This window comes from Lepidochelys olivacea (genome assembly GCF_965140295.1).
Source record: "Lepidochelys olivacea isolate rLepOli2 genome assembly, chromosome: 1".
NCBI classification, from domain to species: Eukaryota; Metazoa; Chordata; order Testudines; family Cheloniidae; genus Lepidochelys; species Lepidochelys olivacea.
The window spans coordinates 38,208,276-38,230,948 of NC_140411.1; positions in this window are offsets into that span (position 1 = coordinate 38,208,276).

The window sequence follows — 22,673 nt, forward strand, 5'->3', positions numbered from 1 at the left end:
GCCCTCCCCCCCCCGCCCTGACGTGGCCGTGGCCGTGGCTGAGGCAGGTTTTGCTGCCGACCTATGCCAGGGGTCTCAGCCTTTTTCTTTCTGCAGCCCCCCAGCATGCTATAAAACCTCCACAGCCTGCCTGGGCCACAATAACTGGTTTTCTGCATTGATTCTGCAATGGATTAAAAGCCAGGGGTGGAGTTACGGGATAGTAGGCTGGGCAATTGCCAGGCGCCCCATGCCAAAGCCACCCCCCCCCCCCCCGCGAAGCTAAGTTGCTCAGGCTTTGGCTTCAGACCCGTACAGTGGGACTCGGGCTCTGGCTTTCTTTCCTGGGCCCGCCCCCAGTGACTCTTAACGCTGGCCCTGCTCTCTGGTTTATTTTGGTGGACCCCCTGAAACCTGCTTGTGACCCCGCACAAGGGGGCCGCGGACCCCTGGTTGAGAACCACTGGCCTACACCTGTGGTTTTCAACCTTTTTTCATATGTGCAGACCCCTTTGGAAATTTTAGACATAGTCTGTGGACCCCCAGGCGTCCACAAACGACAGGTTGAAAAAACCACTAGTCTACACCTTAGCCTTTAGATCTTTAGCTTAGAAACTGAACACCTAAGAGTGCAGGTTTGATTTCGAACCAGAAAAGTCTTCTGTTTTTCCCCAAAGAAAACCAAATATACTTCCCACTAGGTTCTGAATCCTAATATGTAGCCTTGTTAATTCTTATTTTGAGCATGTGTTCCTCACTGATCTGGATAGCATCTATAAACGGAGAAAGACAGGGACAGAAAACTCAGTATCTTTGCACGCAGAAGCTAGGATTCTTTCCTCTTCGTTGTCTATGGCATCTAGATACTAAGGTGGTAGGTGCCTTAGAGATGGTAATTATATAAATCCCCAAACACAGTGTTGTCTGTTTTGATATGTATTTGGGGACCACATTTTCATCATGAAAAGCAAGGCTGTGGCGACGGTGCCTGGAGTGGTGGGGGGCAGGGTAAGGGAAGTGAAAGCAGAAGGAGTTTGGAGGGAAAGCAGGGAAAGGTGAGTGAGATATCCCTCTCCTTTCACTACCCTTCTTAACTGGATACCCCACTTTCTCCCTTTGGAGCAGCATAAAAAGGCACAGAAGGAATCAGATTTTAGCTTCTTATTTTTAGTCTCACATGGTCTGAATGGAACTTTATTTCTGCCCTCTTCTCTCTATATCTTTCCCTTCCTCTTGGATTTTATGTTCTTCATAATCATCTGTGCTTTCCTTTCACCTTTTCTTTTCTCCTCCTGTTCTCTTTTTCCTTTCCTCATTTTGTCCTCTAAAGTGTTACTCAAAAAGTGGGTGGTGGCAACCCAGCAGTGTATCATGGGAAGATTCTAGATGGGTCACCACGTCCAGGGCTGGATTAATCTACCACTTGGCCTTGGCCTAGGCAAATATATACTTCTCCCAGTGCAGGGTGGAGGGGATTCTCTAAGCGTGGTGGGGTTGGAGAGTGAACCCACCGTGCGCTCAACCCACGGCGGTCCCATGACGCTGTGACTGGATCCCATCTCCAGGCATTATGATCTGGGACCAGAGTCTGGCTAGTGCAGCCAGGGTCTGGCATGGCGTGGCCAGAGCTGGGATCCAGCTGGCACAGCCAGGTCTGGGGTCCAGCCGGAGCAGTGCGGCCAGGGCCAGGGTCCAGCCAGCAGGGCTGAGGGCCAGCCAGTGTGGCCAGGGTTAATGGTTAAGGTTGGTTAACCAGTTAACCAGTAAGCATTGGGCTGGCTGGGGTTAATGGCTAAGGTCAGTTAACCAGTAAGCCTAATGCTTATCGGTTAACCAGTTAACATTTTACATCCCTAGTCCCATCCCTCTTAGAAAAACTCCTCCGTCCACTTCCTCCTGATTTCTGTTCTCCCTTCAGCCTACCTTTGCCTTCTACCTTTCCTCTTCCCAGAATTCTCTGTTGTCCCCATTTTCTCTCTGCCTCCCCCCAAAAAATTAATCACCTGTTTTGTCTCCCCATACCCAAATTCCTTTATGCAGCTCTTCCCTCCAGCACTGTGCCAGAGAAGAGGAGAGAAGTGCAATGTGGTAGCAGGGCTGAGTGTTTCCTACTCTTTCCAGCAGTACCTGACTCCTGGAGTTGGACTCTCCAGACAGGCTGGCTGCAGCAGAGGGAACTCCGGTGGGGATGTGGAGAGAAGGGGTGACAATGGCTATATACCAGAATTGCTGTGATCTAGGAAAGGCTCATCCATTCAGGCATCGGCCTGCTATTTCATATGATCTTCTGCTGGCCAATGCCAACTGCATGCTGTTCAATGGAGAATGCATTCCAAAATGAGGGACACAAGAAAAATGTAACACATGCTTTAAACTGTGGAGGATTAATTTATATTCATAAACTGCATGGTTGGTAACATCTTACATTTTCAATATTTCTGACAGGAATAGTGTATGTAAGTAAGACAGCACCAAGGGTGTGAGGAACAGTAAATGTGGGAGTAAATCTGTATCTATGGTATGGAACAGTGCTGAAAGATAGAATTCACACACAGAATCTTCACCTTCAAAAGATCAGACTTCATCTGGATCCACTTCAGTAGCTCAGATCATTACAGAGGGGAATGACGTGCCAGCAGAGGGCAGTATAGCACACACAAACCAGTAGAACACTTTCTCCATTACACATTAGCTAAAACAGGTTTCAGAGTAGCAGCCCTGTTAGTCTGTATTCGCAAAAAGAAAAGGAGGACTTGTGGCACCTTAGAGACTAACAAACGTCTTTTGTCTTTAACAAATGTCCTTAGTCGCTAAGGTGCCACGAGTACTCCTTTTCTATTAGCTAAAACAGTTTCTTTGAACTTGTACTGATTGGAAAATCCTAGATGAACAGCCAGCCTCTTATCCATGTCCCAAATCCAACCTAAGGGAGCACTCACCCTGTGGAGCACCACAAGGATTTGTGCACAACTAACGAGCTTTTCTGAAAATTCCCTTAATGCCCCTATGGACCTAAGCAGGCCACTCGTCCCATATGAATGTTCGTAAATTCCAGCACTGACCTCTCGGCTTCAGTTTTCCCATGCGTAAAAGTGGGATGATGATAACCACCTACCTCACAGGGTGTTGTGAGGGTTAGTTAACCTTTCACTGCACTTTGTAAGTTGAAGTTAATAGTGGGGGAAGAACATCCAAACGCAATGCTGACAGCTACTCTCTTGGGTAGAATTTTCTCTGAGAGCTACAGCATGGAATCGCTGAAATCTGAAAAATGACTCACAAGGTGATTCTAATGACTTAAGATGGCATTTCACTGCCAATCTCCAGCAAGTGGGAAATACCTGCTGCCCAGAGGTTGTTTCGGTTTCATGGTTCTAGCCACCTGCTTTGCATCTCTGAATTCTGGATCAGAGAGAATTAACAGGAGCACATTTCTCCTGCTTTGCTGTGTGACACACCCTTTTATTCATAATCTGATCATTAAAATGCATGACTGGTAGGTACTGCTGGGAGAAACAGGATGATTGGGATTTGTGCAGTGTGTAAACAGCTAGATTCTTGCAGAGGAGCAGCTGGTTGCTCTGGGCATTTTCTCTGTCATCTTTTGGATGAAGATGGCTTTTCATCCTCCTGTGGATCATTTGCCAACAGGAAGACAGCGGTATTGTATAGTTTGTCCTAGGAGTGTCTATTTAAGATTGACATTGGTCACAAAATTGTGCATATTTGGCATTAAGTGTCTCAGTGTCTTCTTTGCAAACATATCAAGAACCTCTTGGTAAAAAATGGCAGAATTTTTTCCACATGAATGAAAACTATACAAAAAACTACTTAGGATTACTAATGCCATATCGTACTCAACGCAGAACCACATATACCAGGAGATACAGAGTTAACCCCTGAGGTACCACACAGCCCCTTTTTTTATAGTAACACCCACACCCATGAACACAGACACTCCTTCAGACACCAGATTCCTAGTGATCACCCACAAACAGGCAACTGCATATGTCCACCTACATTATCACTGACTAACACACAAAATCTCTCACAAAATACTGGGGATTAGAGCTGGCCGAAAGTTCATTTAAAGATATTTTCAACAAAAAATGGCTTTTCAACCAAAACAATTTGTAAGTATATGTGTGTGTGTGTGAGAGAGAGAGAGAGAGAGAGATTCATTTTTGTCAAAATTTTCCAGTTTTTCAAAAGCTGAAAATGTTCTGGTAAAAAAAAAATCAGTTTTCAGTAAATATTTTGGGGTTTTGGTTCATTTTTCAGTATTTTTTTTTAAACCAAAAATGGTATTCTACCAAAAAATGATCTGTTTTTTGTTCTAGAAGTTCATTGAAAAACTGCAAACATTTCCCTTCTGAGGCACAATTTCCTTCTTGTTTCCCCCTTGCTCTAGGGGTGGGAAGTAAATTGCTGTTGATGTGTCAGCAGAAAATTATGACACTCTTCACCCTGGCTCTGCTGCATTAGCAGGTGCCTTGGCAGGGGGCCTTGTCCATTCCCTGTCACACCCTGCCCACTTCATAAGAGACTAAAGAAGCATGCAACACCACTAACATCTGTGCTCTTGGCCCAATGGGTAGTCCACACAAGGGTGGCAAGGGGTTCTAACTCCCCTGCCTGGGTGGGCACTCCAAGCCATAATTCAGCCCAATGCGACCCCACTATACCTGCTGTCATTTTCAAACCCAGTCAAAGAGAAACACACAAGAAGGTAGCATATAGGCCAACCATTTTTGCCATCTGAAATGAAATCCATTATCAGAAATAAGAAAAGACCTGAGACTTGCTTAGAACAACCCAAAAAGAATAGTGCTGAAGAGTATTACTATAAATGACAAAACAGAGGCAGATTGTTTCAGGAAAATGTTCATACAGTAGTTAGGAGCTTTGACAAATGTTTGTTGACCTAAATTCAAAATATGTTACAGCTGCCAGTCAGGATAGTAAAATTCTCCATAACGAATCGCTACAACGCCAAAGGCTCTTATTCTTCAGGAAGATATGAAGGGAGCTCTGTGCTGCATGTCAAGTTGATTATGCGTTCGTGCTCTTCAGTACTAGACTTTCATACTGAAGGCTTTTTTGTTTTAACAATTTATTTATTTAGAAGTTTTAACAAGTTTACAAATCCTTGCAATATAAACACAAAACAACAACCATTACAACAGTGAACTTTTGTTTATAGAACCATTGTACAGGAATGTAGTCATCTGAGCTCTTTGTTTAATCGGGTGTTACCACATTGCAGTGTGAACATCCTTACACTATCCATGACACGCTCTTTCTGGTGATTTTATTAAATTGAGTGAAGTCTCTGATTTCACATATTTTACAAACAAGGCATATCTATCAAATGTTCATATTAAAAAATAAAATGGGCAGGTGTGCTGATTTTTGGGTAGGTGAAAGTACTTTGTCTGAGTATTGAATAAATGGTAACCACATATCTAAATATCTATTTCTCTTTGGTCTACTTTGCTGGGTATGTGATTGGTGCATTAATTTTTTCATGACAATCTCCCACATTCTTTGAATACTTTCTCTGGAGTTGAAACTATTTATTTTTTTTTCCAATGAGAGACCATCAGTAGCTTAGCAGCTACTAGCAGATGAGAGATTAATTCTTCATTTCCTTTTGCGTGACCACTTTGGCTAGAAAGCTCTCGGAGAATTACCAAAGGTTAATTTGGTAATAAATATTCAATAATTTGTGATATTTGGTTATGAATTGCATCCCAATATTCTCTAATGACTGGGAATGTCCGCCATATATGTATAAAATACCCTCTCTCACCATGTTTTCTCCAACACTTATCCCCATTCCATATATTTAAGCTGACTGGTGTGAGGTTCCATTGAAACAGTATCTTAAAGAAATATTCTTTTATTGTGCTACAGACTGAGGTTGCTGGTCCTCTTTTCCAAAACAAATCCCATTTCTCTGAGATAATATGTCTGTCCAGATCCTTTTCCCAGCATATCATATAGAGACATTTTTTATTTGGGAAGTTGTCTGCAAAGATTTATATAAAATATTTATATATTTTTTCTTTCTGAATTGACACCATCACTTCTATTAAAGTTAGCTTTGTGTATAAAACAACTTTCCTAGAAAGCTGAGAAACAAAATTCCTAACTTGAAAGTACTGGTGCCATGGAAGAGTGGGCCAGCTGAAGTTAGTTTTGATCTCTAGATAAGTTTAAAAAGTTTCTTACTGAATAGCTGGCCAACCATATGTATTCTCTGGTTCTCCCAGTTTGAAAGCTTTTCTGAAAAACAACTTAATTTTAAAACAAACAAACAAAAAACCCATTTAATTATTGCATAAATTAAGATTTATGATTAAGATTTAAATTAAGATTAGATGCGGAGAGAAACCCGAGCACTGCTTGATGGCTGGCCATAAAGGGTGTTGGCCCCACTCCCACCTTTCTCTCTGCCCACCTGCGGCAGTGGGGGGAGTAATAGGTGTGTAGCATTCACTTACCACTGTCCACCCAGATCTTGGGTCTGGGTAGCCCACACTGGGACATACAGGAGGTTCTGACTCCCCATTACACCCCGCACAAGTGCACAAAAAGCAACCCACAATCTAGACCAACGTACAACACCAACCCCACTGCAGGAGGCGCTGTGAGTGTTGTGGTATGGGGTCCCCTCCAGATGTTTGGTGGCACGCTCTGTGTGCCACAAGTTTGGCCACAAGTGTTGGCAGTGCTCCAAACACGAGGCCCTTGCCCTCGGTGGGTTCCCGTAAACACAGCCTAAGGCTGCTAGAAACTAAAAAGTGCAAATTCCCTAGGCACAATTACTTCAAATTACTGTGACAATGAAGTTGAACCCAACAGTTTCAAACCCAACCCCTAACCCAGTGGTTCTCAAACTTTTGTACTGGTGACCCCTTTCACATAGCAAACCTCTGAGTACGACCCCCCCTTCTAAATTAAAAACACTTGTTTATATATTTAACACCATTATAAATGCTGGAGGCAAAGCGGGGTTTGGGGTGGAGGCTGACAGCTTGCGATCACCCATGTAAGAATCTTGTGACCCTCTGAGGGGTCCCGATCCCAGTTTGAGAGCCTCTGCGCTAGCCCCACTCCCAGGAAGCTGACTGTAGCCAGCTGCTCCTGTTCACACACAACCTCTAGCTCTCTCCTAAGCCTAGTCCTCAATGGTCTCAGGTTAGTACTTCCTTTTCTTCTGCTCTAGGGGTTACTGAGTCCTCTACTGACAGGGAGCGGAACTGGGTAACACATGACTTTCCACTACCTAGAAGATCCTTTCTCTCCAACTCAGCCAAGCTGGAGGAAGACATCCAGTAATGAGCTGGCAGGTTTATTAATGTATATTAGTTCACTTCTTAGTAAGGTCAGGAGATGTTTACAGAATTAGTGTGAACTAATGATTTCCCTCAAAATCACTATCCTCAACATGAGTAGCTTGTCCAGATTCTTATACCCATCATCAAATATTTTAGTTGCAAGCAACTTATTTGGAAAACACTAGTGTTTTCTTGGGCAGACCAAAGACTGAAAATGATTCTCTCTCCTTCAAAGGCTTGCTTGCATGCCACAGGTCCTTTACATTCTCCTTTTGCTCATTATTCTACATGGAAAGTGAGACATGAAGTATTATTTTGCAAAATAGCTGGTTTTCAATAATATTATTCTCTTCTATTCCTGCAGTCAAATTCTTGCACTAACCTGACAAAACCCATTTCTGTCACAAACAATTAGGATTTGGTAGGCAGTCCGAAAGCTATGCAACCTTACCCAAGGATCCTCACTACTCTATTTGCTGAGAAAACATTCTGTTTTCCTCCATCTCTTTGTAAACCATAACTTCCCAGAGGAATCCTTGAGGGTATTCATATATCATAAAAACAGTCATGGAACACTGTCATAAATATAAAGGGAAGGGTAAACCCCTTTAAAATCCCTCCTGGCCAGAGGAAAACTCCTCTCACCTGTAAAGGGTTAAGAAGCTAAAGGTAAACTCGCTGGCACCTGACCAAAATGACCAATGAGGAGACAAGATACTTTCAAAAGCTGGGAGGAGGGAGAGAAACAAAGGGTCTCGGTCTGTCTGTATGCTGCTTTACTGGGGACAGAACAGGAATGGAGTCTTAGAACTTTTAGTAAGTAATCTAGCTAGGTATGCGTTAGATTATGATTTCTTTAAATGGCTGAGAAAAAGAATTGTGCTGAATAGAATAACTATTTCTGTCTGTGTATCTTTTTTGTAACTTAAGGTTTTGCCTAGAGGGGTTCTCTATGTTTTGAATCTAATTACCCTGTAAGGTATCTACCATCCTGATTTTACAGAGGGGATTTCTTTACTTCTATTTCTATTAAAAGTCTCCTTGTAAGAAAACTGAATGCTTTTTTCATTGTTCTCAGATCCAAGGGTTTGGGTCTGTGGTCACCTATGCAAATTGGTGAGGCTTTTATCCAACATTTCCCAGGAAAGGCAGGGTGCAAGTGTTGGGAGGATTGTTCTTAAGATCCAAGGGTCTGGGTCTGTAGTCACCTAGGCAAATTGGTGAGGCTTTTTACCGAACCTTGTCCAGGAAGTGGGGTGCAAGATTTTGGGGGGAAAGACGTTTCCAAACAGCTCTTCCCCAGTAACCAGTATTTGTTTGGTGGTGGTAGCGGCCAATCCAAGGACAAAGGGTGGAATATTTTGTACCTTGGGGAAGTTTTGACCTAAGCTGGTAAAGATAAGCTTAGGAGGTTTTTCATGCAGGTCCCCAACTCAAAAAAATTAACTGTGATTAAAAAATGTAATCGTGATTAATCACACTGTTAAACAATAGAATACCAATTGAAATTTATTAAATATTTAGAATGTTTTTCTACATTTTCAAATATATTGATTTATATTGCAACACAGAATACAAAGTTCTCACTTTATATTATTTTTTTTATTATTGTTACAGTGCAAATATTTGTAAACAAAAGAAATAGGATTTTTCAATTCACCTCAAACAAGTACTGTAGTGCAATCTCTTTATTGTGAAAGTGTAATTTACAAATGTAGATTTTTTTGTTACATAACTCAAAAACAAAACAATGCAAAACTTTAGAGCCTACAAGTCCACTCAGTCCTACTTCTTGTTCAGCCAATTGCTAAGACAAAAAGTTTGTTTACATTCACAGGAAATACTGCTGACTGCTTCTTATTTACGATGTCCCCTGAAAGTGAGAACAGGCATTCGCATGGCACTTTTGTAGCTGGCGTTGCAAGGTATTTACGTGCCAGATATCCTAAATATTCATATGTCCCTTCATGTTTCAGCCACCGTTCCAGAGGACATGCTTCTATGCTGATGATGCTTGTGTCACGGAGTGTGGGGGAGTCCAGGCCCTGCACCCCTCTTCCTGGGATCCACTGAGACTCTCAGCCAGCCAGTAAAACAGAAGGTTTATTGGACAACAGGAACACAGTCCAAAACAGAGCTTGTGGGTACAACCAGGACCACTCAGTCACGTCCTTCTGGGGGAGCAGGGAGCTTAGACCCCAGCCCTGGGGTTCCCTGTGTTCCTCCACCCAGCCCCAAACTGAAACTAACTCCACCCAGCAGGTTCCCTGCTGCAGCCTCCGTTCACATTCCTGGGCAGAGGTGTCACCTCCCCCTCCCCCTCCTGGCTCAGGTGACAGGCTCTCAGGTCTCCCATCCCCAGGGCACATTCCCAGGTCAACACTCCCCCCTCCCTGCTGAGTCACATCGTCACATCTCTCCCCCCTTCGAGACTGAACTGAGCGGGGTCACGCTGACCAGTGACCTGGGGAAGTTCGGGGCCCCCTCTCCGGGACAGCGCATCCGCTATCAGGTTGGCACTTCCCTTCACGTGGACCACGTCCATGTCGTAATCCTGCAGGAGCAGGCTCCATCTCAGGAGCTTGGCGTTGGCTCCTTTCATCTGGTGCAGCCAGGTCAGGGGAGAGTGGTCGGTGTAGACAGTGAAGTGTCGCCCGAAGAGATAGGGCTCTAGTTTCTTGAGGGCCCACACCATGGCCAGGCACTCCTTCTCGATGGCCGCGTAGTGTTGCTCCCGGGGCAGCAACTTCTTGCTCAGGTACACGATGGGGTGTCTCTCCCCCTTTTCATCCTCCTGCATTAACACCGCCCCCAGTCCCGTGTCGGAGGCGTCGGTGAACACCACAAAGGGCTTGTCAAAGTCTGGGTTTGCCAGAACTGGGCCACTGACCAGAGCCTTCTTCAGCGCCCGGAAAGCCTCCTGGCACTGCTCGGTCCAGACCACCTTGTCTGGCTTCCCCTTCTTGCATAGCTCCGTGATGGGGGTGGCGATGGCGCTAAAGTGGGGCACAAATCTTCGGTAGTATCCTGCCATCCCAATAAAGGCTTGGACCTGCTTTTTGGTGTGGGGAGCGGGCCAGTCTCTGATCACCTCCACCTTGGCTGGTTCCGGCTTTAGGCGGCCGCTCCCCACCCCATGGCGCAGGTAAGATACTTCCGCCATCCCCACCTTGCACTTCTCCGCTTTTACAGTCAGCCCAGCCCCCTGGAGTCGGTCCAGCACTTGTCTAACCTGGGATACGTGGTCCTCCCAGGTCTGGCTAAAGACACAGATGTCATCAATATACGCCACGGCAAAACTCTCCATCCCCCTCAGGAGCTGGTCCACTAGGCGCTGGAAGGTGGCCGGCGCTCCCTTGAGGCCGAAAGGCAGGGTCAGGAACTCATAGAGCCCCAGAGGGGTGATAAAGGCCGATTTCAGTCAGGCATCTGCATCCAGCGGCACTTGCCAGTAGCCCTTTGTAAGGTCCATGGTGGTGAGGTACCGAGCTCCTCCCAGCTTGTCTAGGAGCTCGTCCGGCCTGGGCATGGGGTAGGCATCAGATACAGTGATGGCATTGAGCTTCCGATAGTCCACACAGAACCGGACCGACCCGTCCTTTTTGGGGACCAGCACCACCGGCGAGGCCCAAGGGCTGGCAGATGGCTGGATCACCCCCAAAGCCAGCATGTCCCGGACCTCTCTTTCCAGGTCCTGAGCAGTTTTCCCTGTGACTCGGAAGGGGGAGCATCTTATCGGAGGGTGTGACCCTGTCTGCACCCGGTGGACAGTCAGATTAGTGCGTCCAGGCTGGTTGGAAAACAGCTGTCGGTACGGATGCAGCACCTCCCTGACCTCAGCTTGCTGGGCAGGGGTTAGCTGATCCGAGAGGGGAATTGTTTCCAGGGGGAAACCAGCTCTGGTCCCAGGGAATAGATCTACTAAAGGGTCATCTCCCTGCTCTTCCCACTGTCCACACACGGCCAACACCACATTCCCCCTGGCATAATATGGCTTCATCATATTCACATGGTACACCCGGCGGTGGTGCGCCCGGTTCGACAGCTCCACCACATAGTTTACCTCATTGAGCTGCTTGACGACCTTGAAAGGGCCCTCCCAGGCGGCCTGTAGTTTGTTCTTTCTCACTGGGATGAGAACCATCACCTGATCCCCGGTGGCGTAGGCACGGGCCCGTGCTGTACGGTCATACCAGACCTTCTGCTTCCTCTGGGCTCTGGCCAGATTCTCCCTGGCCAGGCCCATGAGTTCAGCCAGTCTCTCTCGGAAGATCAGGACATACTCCACCACTGACTCTCCATCGGGAGTGGCCTTCCCCTCCCACTCGTCTCTCATCAGGTCCAGGGGGCCCCTCACCCTCCTGCCATATAACAGTTCGAAAGGCGAAAATCCGGTAGACTCCTGGGGCACCTCCCTGTACGCGAACAGCAGGTGAGGTAAGTACTTGTCCCAGTCCTGCGGGTGCTGGTTCATAAAGGTTTTCAGCATCATCTTTAGCGTCCCGTTAAACCTCTCCACCAACCCATTGGACTGGGGGTGATAAGCTGAGGCCCAGTCGTGCCGGACCCCACATTTCTCCCACAAGCACCGGAGCAGGGCCGACATGAAGTTGGAGCCTTGGTCTGTCAAGACTTCCTTGGGGAACCCCACTCGGCTGAAAATGGTCAGGAGCGCATCGGCCACGGTGTCTGCTTCAATGGAAGCTAAGGGCACTGCCTCGGGGTAGCGGGTGGCAAAATCTACCACCACCAGAATGTATTTCTTCCCCGACCGGGTCGTCCTGCTGAGAGGCCCCATGATGTCCATGGCCACCTTCTGGAAAGGCTCCTCTATGATGGGCAAAGGTCTCAAAGCCGCTTTCCCCTTGTCTCGGGCCTTCCCCACCCTCTGACAGGGGTCACAGGATCGGCAATACTGCCGGACCGTGGTAAAGACCCCGGGCCAGTAAAAGTTCTGTAGCAACCTCTGCCGGGTGCGCCGGATTCCCTGGTGCCCTGCGAGGGGGATGTCATGGGCCAGGTACAGGAGCTTGCGGCGATACTTCTGGGGGACCACCAGCTGCCTCCTGATCCCACAGGACTCTACTTCCCTTGTGGGAGCCCATTCTCGGTACAGGAACACCTTCTCCCACAGGAACCTCTCCTGGCAGCCTCTCCTCATGGTCCGTACCACACCAAGGTCGGCCAGGTCCCTGAGCTTCCGCAAGGAGGGATCTTTCCTCAACTCGGCCTGGAACTCAGCGGCTGGGGAAGGGATGGGGCCCGGTTCCCTCTCGCTGGCCAGGTCAGAGGCCTCCGCCTCTCTGAGCCGTGCCCCTCGGCCCTCCCTCCCCACCAGGGTAGGGTCCTGTGCCTCCGGTGTGATACCCTCCCCGAGGTCAGGGCGCAGTGCCCCTCGCCGGCTCTGGCTACGCGTCACAACCAGGGCGGCCTGGGGCTTGCTTGGCCAGTCCTCTAGGTCTCCCCCCATCAAAACTTCAGTGGGCAAATGGTGGTGTACCCCCACATCCTTGGGGCCCTCCTTGGCCCCCCATTTCAGGTGTACCCTTGCCACGGGCACCTTAAATGGGGTCCCGCCCACCCCTGTCAGGGTCAGATAGGTGTTGGGCACCACCCGATCTGGGGCCACCACCTCGGGCCGGGCCAGCGTCACCTCCGCGCCCGTATCCCAGTATCCATTGACCTTCCTCCCATCAACCTCCAGGGGAACAAGGCACTCTCTCCGGAGGGACAGCCCCGCGCCCACCCTGTAAACTGAGCACCCTGAGTCCAGAGCCTCCAGCCCTCTGGTGGAGCTGGCCTGGGGTACTCTTCCCTCCGGGGCCGGTGGTAAACTGGTAGGCCCCCTTCCCTGGGTCGTCTGCCCCTCGTCCAGCTGGGTCCCTACCCAGTTAACCCTGGGTAGGTTGGGTCTGCTCAGTCTGTCCCTGAGCCCGGGGCACTGGGTCCGTACGTGGCCTCTCTGGCCACAGTGATAGCAGCTCAGGTCACGTTGGTCCCCTCGAGCGGGTCGGAGGGGCCCGACGCCAGGCGTTCCCCTTGGGAGGGGGTTCTCCCTATTTCCCCGCTGGGAGGCCCCCTGGTGACCCTCTCTCTGCATCGGGGGGGGCCTGTTCTTTTGGGACTCCTCCCGGCTACCCCCTGACCGACTGTTCACAAACTCGTCGGCCAGCTGCCCTGCGTGCTGGGGGTTCTCGAGCTTTTTGTCCACCAACCACAGCCTCAGGTCGGAAGGGCACTGTTCATACAGTTGCTCCAGTACAATTAGGTCAAGCAGGTCCTCTTTAGCTCGGGCCCCAGCTGTCCACTTGCGGGCATACCCCTGCATCCGGTTGACCAGTTGTAGGTAGGTGACCTCAGGCGTTTTACGCTGACTCCGGAACCTTCTCCGGTACATCTCAGGGGTCAGCCCAAACTCACGGAGCAGGGCCTGTTTGAACAGTTCATAGTCCCCTGCCTCCGCCCCTGTCATTCGGCTGTACACCTCCACGGCTTTGGGGTCCAGTAAGGGGGTGAGAAACTGGAGCCTGTCTGCAGGGTCAACCCTGTGCAGCTCACAGGCATTCTCAAAGGCCGTCAGGAAGCTATCTATGTCCTCCCCCTCCTTCCGCTGGGCCAGGAAGCACTTATCAAAGTTCCTTGCAGTCTTGGGTCCCCCCGCACTCACCGCAGCCGGGGCCCCACTGCTCTTCAGCCTGGCCAGCTCCAGTTCATGCTGTCGTTGTTTCTCCTTCTCCTCCTGCTCATGTTGACGTTGTTTCTCCTTCTCCTCCTGCTCATGTTGACGTTGTTTCTCCTCATGTTGACGTTGTTTTTCATGATCCTCCAGCTCCCTCATTTTCATCTCCCTCTCCCATTCCAGCCGCCTCCGCTCCAGGGATGGGGAGCTCCGCTGGGAGGATCCCCTGCTGGGTGCCGGGGTCAAGGTGCCCTCGGTATTCGCTGGGCTTCCCCCAACCCCTCCACCAGACATAGGTAGGAAGGGTCTCGGGATGTCCTCAGCAGCAGTCTGACCCCTCCCAGCCCGGTCAGGCCCCAGGGCCCACGCTGCGTCCCCCGGGCAGCTTCCCTCAGGGACAGGGATCGGGTCATCCAAGCGATCCCTCTCCTCCAGCTGGGCAATCAGCTGTTCCTTGGTGGACCTCCCGATGCGCAGCCCCCTCTGCCTGCACAGCTCCACCAGGTCGCTCTTAAGGCGTTTAGCGTACATCTCCCTGCTGGCCACTCGCAGGCCGGGCAGCTTCCCACGGTTTCCAGGAAAAGCCCCTCGTGTGCCAGTCCTTCTTGAGGTCACCGACTCTTTGCCAGGGTCGAGCTGCAGACTCCTCCGCCCCTGGGACCGCTCGCTGCAATCCCCCGGGGGACCCTGTTACTGCAAAAATCTTTCTCTCTGGTCACACATTCCCAGGGGTTAACCGCCCCCCGAAACCGTCTCTCTCTGGATCTTCAGCACGCCTGGTCCCCGTCAATTCCCCTTCCTTTTACTGCTCCCCAGTCACTTACTGCAGGAAGCGCCGTTCACGGGGTGCAGTAGATCCCACCGCTGCCACCAGTTGTCACGGAGTGTGGGGGAGTCCAGGCCCTGCACCCCTCTTCCTGGGATCCACTGAGACTCTCAGCCAGCCAGTAAAACAGAAGGTTTATTGGACAACAGGAACACAGTCCAAAACAGAGCTTGTGGGTACAACCAGGACCACTCAGTCACGTCCTTCTGGGGGAGCAGGGAGCTTAGACCCCAGCCCTGGGGTTCCCTGTGTTCCTCCACCCAGCCCCAAACTGAAACTAACTCCACCCAGCAGGTTCCCTGCTGCAGCCTCCGTTCACATTCCTGGGCAGAGGTGTCACCTCCCCCTCCCCCTCCTGGCTCAGGTGACAGGCTCTCAGGTCTCCCATCCCCAGGGCACATTCCCAGGTCAACACTCCCCCCTCCCTGCTGAGTCACATCGTCACAGCTTGTTAAAAAAATAATGCTATAATTACATTTGTGACTGAACTCCTTGAGGGAGAATTGTATGTCTCCTGTTCTGTTTTACCCACATTCTGCTATATATTTCATGTTATATCAGTTTTGGATGATGACCCAGCACACATTCATTTTAAGAACACTTTCACAGCAGATTTGACAAAACACAAAGAAGGTACCTGCCCCTGCTTCGAGCAGGGGGTTGGACTAGATGACCTTCTGGGGTCCCTTCCAACCCTGATATTCTATGATTCTATGATTCTACCAGTGTGAGATTTCTAAAGATAGCTGCAGCACTCAACCCAAGGTTTAAGAATCTGAAGTGCCTCCCAAAATCTGAGAGGGACAAGGTGTGGAGCGTGCTTTCAGAAGTCTTACAGAGCAACACTCAGATGCAGAAACTACAGAACCCGAACCATCAGAGAAGAAAATCAACCTTCTGCTGGTGGCATCTGACCCAGATGATGAAAATGAACATGTGTTGGTCTGATCAGCTTTTTCATAGATACCAAGGTCAGAAGGGACCATTATGATCATCTAGTCCGACCTCCCGCACAATGCAGGCCACAGAATCTCACCCACCCACTCCTGCAAAAAATCTCTCACCTATGTCTGAGCTATTGAAGTCCTCAAATCGTGGTTTAAAGACTTCAAGGAGCAGAGAATCCTCCAGCAAGTGACCCGTGCCCCATGCTACAGAGGAAGGCGAAAAACCTAGTGACAGAGGATGTGGAAAAAGCTAATGTACTCAATGCTTTTTTTGCCTCTGTTTTCACTAACAAGGTCAGCTCCCAAACTGCTGCGCTGGGCATCACAAAATGGGGAAGAGATGGCCAGCCCTCTGTGGAGATAGAGGCGGTTAGGGACTATTTAGAAAAGCTGGACGTGCACAAGTCCATGGGGCCGGACGAGTTGCATCCGAGAGTGCTGAAGGAATTGGCGGCTGTGATTGCAGAGCCATTGGCCATTATCTTTGAAAACTCGTGGCGAACCGGGGAAGTCCCGGATGACTGGAAAAAGGCTAATGTAGTGCCAATCTTTAAAAAAGGGAAGAAGGAGGATCCTGGGAACTACAGGCCAGTCAGCCTCACCTCAGTCCCTGGAAAAATCATGGAGCAGGTCCTCAAAGAATCAATCCTGAAGCACTTGCATGAGAGGAAAGTGATCAGGAACAGCCAGCATGGATTCACCAAGGGAAGGTCATGCCTGACTAATCTAATCGCCTTTTATGATGAGATTACTGGTTCTGTGGATGAAGGGAAAGCAGTGGATGTATTGTTTCTTGACTTTAGCAAAGCTTTTGACACGGTCTCCCACAGTATTCTTGTCAGCAAGTTAAGGAAGTATGGGCTGGATGAATGCACTACAAGGTGGGTAGAAAGCTGGCTAGATTGTCGGGCTCAACGGGTAGTGATCAATGGCTCCATATCTAGTTGGCAGCCGGTATCAAGTGGAGTACCCCAAGGGTCGGTCCTGGGGCCAGTTTTGTTCAATATCTTCATAAATGATCTGGAGGATGGTGTGGATTGCACTCTCAGCAAATTTGCGGATGATACTAAACTGGGAGGAGTGGTAGATACGCTGGAGGGGAGGGATAGGATACAGAAGGACCTAGACCAATTGGAGGATTGGGCCAAAAGAAATCTGATGAGGTTCAATAAGGATAAGTGCAGGGTCCTGCACTTAGGACGGAAGAACCCAATGCACAGCTACAGACTAGGGACCGAATGGCTAGGCAGCAGTTCTGCGGAAAAGGACCTGGGGTGACAGTGGACGAGAAGCTGGATATGAGTCAGCAGTGTGCCCTTGTTGCCAAGAAGGCCAATGGCATTTTGGGATGTATAAGAAGGGGCATAGCGAGCAGATCGAGGGACGTGATCGTTCCCCTCTATTCGACATTGGTGAGGCCTCATCTGGAGTACTGTGTCCAGTTTTGGGCCCCACACTTCAAGAAGGATGTGGATAAATTGGAGAGAGTCCAGCGAAAGGCAACAAAAATGATTAGGGGACTGGAACACATGAGTTATGAGGAGACGCTGAGGGAGCTGGGATTGTTTAGCCTGCAGAAGAGAAGAATGAGGGGGGATTTGATAGCTGCTTTCAACTACCTGAAAGGGGGTTCCAAAGAGGATGGCTCTAGACTGTTCTCAATGGTAGCAGATGACAGAACGAGGAGTAATGGTCTCAAGTTGCAGTGGGGGAGGTTTAGATTGGATATTAGGAAAAACTTTTTCACTAAGAGGGTGGTGAAACACTGGAATGCGTTACCTAGGGAGGTGGTAGAATCTCCTTCCTTAGAGGTTTTTAAGGTCAGGCTTGACAAAGCCCTGGCTGGGATGATTTAACTGGGAATTGGTCCTGCTTTGAGCAGGGGGTTGGACTAGATGACCTTCTGGGGTCCCTTCCAACCCTGATATTCTAGGATTGAACCTCCAGGGCCTCTTCCAATCTGCCCTGGAGGAAAATTCCTTCCCAACCCCAAATATGGTGATCAGCTAAACCCTGGGCATATGGGCAAGATTCACCAGCCAGATACCCAGGAAAGAATTTTCTGTAGTAACTCAGATCCCACCCCATCTAACATCCGATCATAGGCCATTGGGCCTATTTGCCTTTGGATCGTTATCAAGCAGAACCCATCATCAGCATGGATGCATGTCTTCTGGAACGGTGGTTGAAGCCTGAAGGGACATATGAATCTTCAGTGCATCTGGCACATAAATATCTTGCGATGCTGGCTACAACAGTGCCATGCATACGCCTGTTCTCACTTTCCGGTGACACTGTAAACAAGACATAGGCAGCATTATCTCCTGCAAATTGTAACCGAACTTGTTTATCTGAGCGATTGGCTGAAGTAGGACTGAGTGGACTTGTAGGTTCTAAAGTTTTACATTGTTTTATTTTTGAATGCAGTTATTTTTTGTACATAATTCTACATTTGTAAGTTTATAACAAGATTGCACTACAGTACTTGTATTGGGTTAATTGAAATATACTATTTCTTTTGATTTTTACAGTGAAAATATTTGTAATAAAAAATATCAAGTGAGCACTGTACACTTTATATTCTGTGTTGTAATTGAAATCAATATATTTGAAAATGTAGAAAACATCCCAAAATATTTAAATAAATGGTATTCTATTATTGTTTAACTGTGCGATTAATCGTGATTAATTATTTTAATCATGCGATTAATCACAATTCATTTTTTTAATCACTTGACAGCGCTAGCTTTATTTAATAAAAAACGAACATATTGGTTTGTGCATTTTAATTGAATATGAATTTCCATTCAAAGAGGACTTGACAAAAATCACAAGTAAAATATAAATCATAATCTAGTAAACAAGAAATGAATAACTCACCATTTTCTAACATAATAAAACATGTAAAAGTAAGCATAGGCACCGACTTCCCCTCTACCTGGGGGGTGCTCGACCCCCCCGCCCAGGCCCCGCCCCCACTACACCCCTTCCTCCAACTCCCTATCCCACCCCACCTCTACCTGATCCTGGTCTTCTCCCGCCCCGCCTCTTTCCACCCCCTCCCCAACGCGCTCCACGTCCCCACTCTTCCCCCTCCCTCCTGGAGCCTACCTGCACACCCCGAAACAGCTGTTTGCGACAGGAGGGAGGGAGGAGAAGTGATCAGTGGGGCTACTGGCGTGGGAGAGACGCTGGGGGGCAGGGGGAAGAGGGGAGAGCTTGGCTGCTGGTGGGTGCTGAGCACCCGCTAATTTTTCTCCGTGGGTGCTCCAGTCGGCGCCTATGAAAGTAAGAATATGCACATGCTAAATAAATAAGTAAAGTAAGAATCTGAATAAATGTAAGTAAAGATATATATTTGCTTAAATAAATGTTCACAGATATAATGTGTCCTCCTGGGTAGCAAAATAGAGCACCAAATTTATGGAAAAGATATAGTTAGTGGCAAATAATATGTTTTAATGGTTACCACCTAATGAGAATTTTTTTTTTTTTTTTTTTTTAGGAAAATAACTAAAAAGTACAAATGCAAAACAAGATTAAAATCGATGATCAAATCAAGGTTTCCTGATTGCTGATTTAAATCATTATTTAAAGCAGTGATTTTAAATTGCTTTGATTTAAATCAATCTACCCGGGTGTAAACTAAAGCTCTAGCTGCCTATGCAAATAGTAAAGAACCTTAATATAAAGGACTTGTTATGGGAGAATGTAGAAGTCTTTCACTGCTGGAGTCGGGGGGCTGGTTATATTCAAGTGCCAGTCACTAGGGTATATGGCCAAGCTAGGAGTTGGGTTTACTTTGAACCCTTTAAACTGAAGCTTCGGATGGTTAGGGTCCTTATTATGGGGTGCCTGGTCATCCTACCAGCCTCCTGGAGACCATACATTCTCCTCTGCAGTGACCCCTGGTGTCCTTTCTTCCTCTTCAAACAACGACTTGTGGCTCAGCTCTCTCTGTGCTGAGTGCTATTGTCAAGTGAATTATTGTACACACTCTGGTGTGAGATTCACTAAAGCATAGTCTTTTACAATCAGGTGGGGATCTGGATTTGGGGTGCCTTAATTTCATCACACATCTGCATTCAGCTGTTGACTAGAAGGTCCCATGCCAGGACCAAGCACAGTTGCACCTAGTTTATCCTGACGTGGAGCTTGGGTTGGGTGGCTGTAGAGGAGGAGGAGCTGTGCATTGGCAGATGGGCCGAGGTCAGATGTCTGTTTAGATTGAAACTGGGAGAAAACATATTTCAACAGGCTGGGATACCAGGACAGACTTGCTAAAGCAGCACATTCCCTCAATCTGGGAAGTTTGATCATCACCTTAATTTAATCTGTCTTTCACAGTTAGGGAACTGCTGCAATAATAAAGACACGAGCTGTCGGTTCAGCTGTCTTTATTCCGCTGCTGCTTCTCCACTATCAGCAGTTTCATTGTATGTGGCAGCACACTTCTATTAAATGTATGATAAAACTGGGCCCAGTTGCCTATTGCATTAAGATTCTTTAAGTTACTTATGACATAAAGACAGCAGATCTGGTCACTAGGGAATAAGGATATCTGGATGGCAAACAGCTCTTGACACAGGGAATGTGTCAGTGGAATGACTGAGTAAGAGGGTGTGACCAGCTGTGCTCTGACTGTTCTCTGCTGACAAAATGCCCCCTCGAAGCCATAGGCAGCTGAGTGTAAATTAAAGCAGCCCTGAAGCTGCTCAAATTTATGCCAGGTGATGGGCAATCCCCTGCCAGCTCCCAGAATGAGGGCAGGTGCAAAGGTGGTAGGGTTTGAATGGAACTAAGAATCGGGGCTATTGACTTTGCTTAAAAAACTAAAGTAAGAAAATGTATCTCCAGAGGGACGTATGCTCCCTCCAGGAAGGAAGGCATTTACACTCATCTAGCGTCACTCTTGCTTCCTCTCCCTCTTCTATTGCAGTTCTTATGAGTACTTCAGTGTTAGACAAAATATTTTCTTCTTATAGTATATCTGAAGTAACAGATTATACAACTAAAATATTTCAATTACTAGCTGTATTTGTTACAAAATGTAAAATGCTACTTTATACCTGACAAAGAGAAAATAAAAGCTATATAAGCGCTGGCTTCCCATGAAAACTAATTGAATAGCAACTTCAGTGTCTTAATGGTAGCTGAGTGGCACTGGCAATGAGGAAGGAACATTGCTTGTAGGTGTTAAAATCATGATAAGTTCTTCATAGGGGCATATTATACACAGTTTGTGTCAACCTTGTCCCCAGCAGTCAAATGTGCAACAACAAAAATTTCCCATCCGAAATAATAAGTAGCTTTGGCTTTTGATTTACATTAACATCTGTCATAAATATAAAGGGAAGGGTAAACCCCTTTGAAATCCCTCCTGGCCAGGGGAAAGCTCCTCTCACCTGTAAAGGGTTAAGAAGCTAAAGGTAACCTCGCTGGCACCTGACCAAAATGACCAATGAGGAGACAAGATACTTTCAAAAGCTGGGAGGAGGGAGAGAAACAAAGGGTCTGTGTCTGGCTATATGCTGGTCTTTACCGGGGATAGACCAGGAATGGAGTCTTAGAACTTTTAGTAAGTAATCTAGCTAGGTATGTGTTAGATTATGATTTCTTTAAATGGCTGAGAAAAGAATTGTGCTGAATAGAATAACTATTTCTGTCTATGTATCCTTTTTGTAACTTAAGGTTTTGCCTAGAGGGGTTCTCTATGTTTTTTAATCTAATTACCCTGTAAGATATCTACCATCCTGATTTTACAGGGGGGATTTCTTTATTTCTATTTACTTCTATTTTTTATTAAAAGTCTTCTTGTAAAACACTGAATGCTTTTTCATTGTTCTCAGATCCAAGGGTTTGGGTCTGTGGTCACCTATGCAAATTGGTGAGGCTTTTTATCCAACATTTCCCAGGAAAGGCGGGGTGCAAGTGTTGGGAGGATTGTTCACTGTTCTTAAGATCCAAGGGTCTGGGTCTGTAGTCACCTAGGCAAATTGGTGAGGCTTTTTACCAAACCTTGTCCAGGAAGTGGGGTGCAAGGTTTTGGGAAGTATTTTGGGGGGAAGGACGCGTCCAAACAGCTCTTCCCCAGTAACCAGTATTAGTTTGGTGGTGGTAGCGGCCAGTCCAAGGTGTAATACTTTGTACCTTGGGGAAGTTTGGACCTAAGCTGGTAAAGATAAGCTTAGGAGGTTTTTCATGCAGGTCCCCACATCTGTACCCTAGAGTTCAGAGTGGGGGAGGAACCTTGACAACATCTGAGCTAGTTGTGCTGGTATATGCTTTTGTTGCTGCTCCTGTCACCTTCTTTCCAATAAGAAATTAATCTTGCGGGTGACCTTGCTCTTTCCTTATGACTCCCAGCAGGTTCCATGAGCCATTGCTGGGAGAGCGTGACATTACTCAACTACTGGGAACTTGTATTTTTCTGCTGAATGTGTTTGTTTATTTTTACGGTTTTTACCATTTCTAAGTGCATAGGTGTAGGCAGACATTCCACAAATTTCCTGCGCACAAGATTTTATACAGATGGCCGGGGTGTTCTGTTTCTTATTGGGAGTTTTATGAACATCCTAGTAGCCCTGTTTACCTATCAACATCTGCTATGTTAGGGACCAGATTTTGTAGAATGGCAGGTCTGCCTTGGGAGATTTAGGCTGTTCTTTGGGCTGGAAGATGGCCTATGTGACAGACTGGACCTGATTCTCAGTTATTTTCGTCCATGAGTTGGAAAAAACGGGGGGTCGGTTGTGCGAGAAAGTGGCTCTAAGTCACATTTGTGCTCCCTGTAGATTCATGGAACCATTCAGGAGCCATTGTGTTGACCAGTGCAAATTAGAGCAGCACTGAGTTGGTTTAACTTGCATTCTGGTTCCCACAGCTTCCTACAGGCTTCA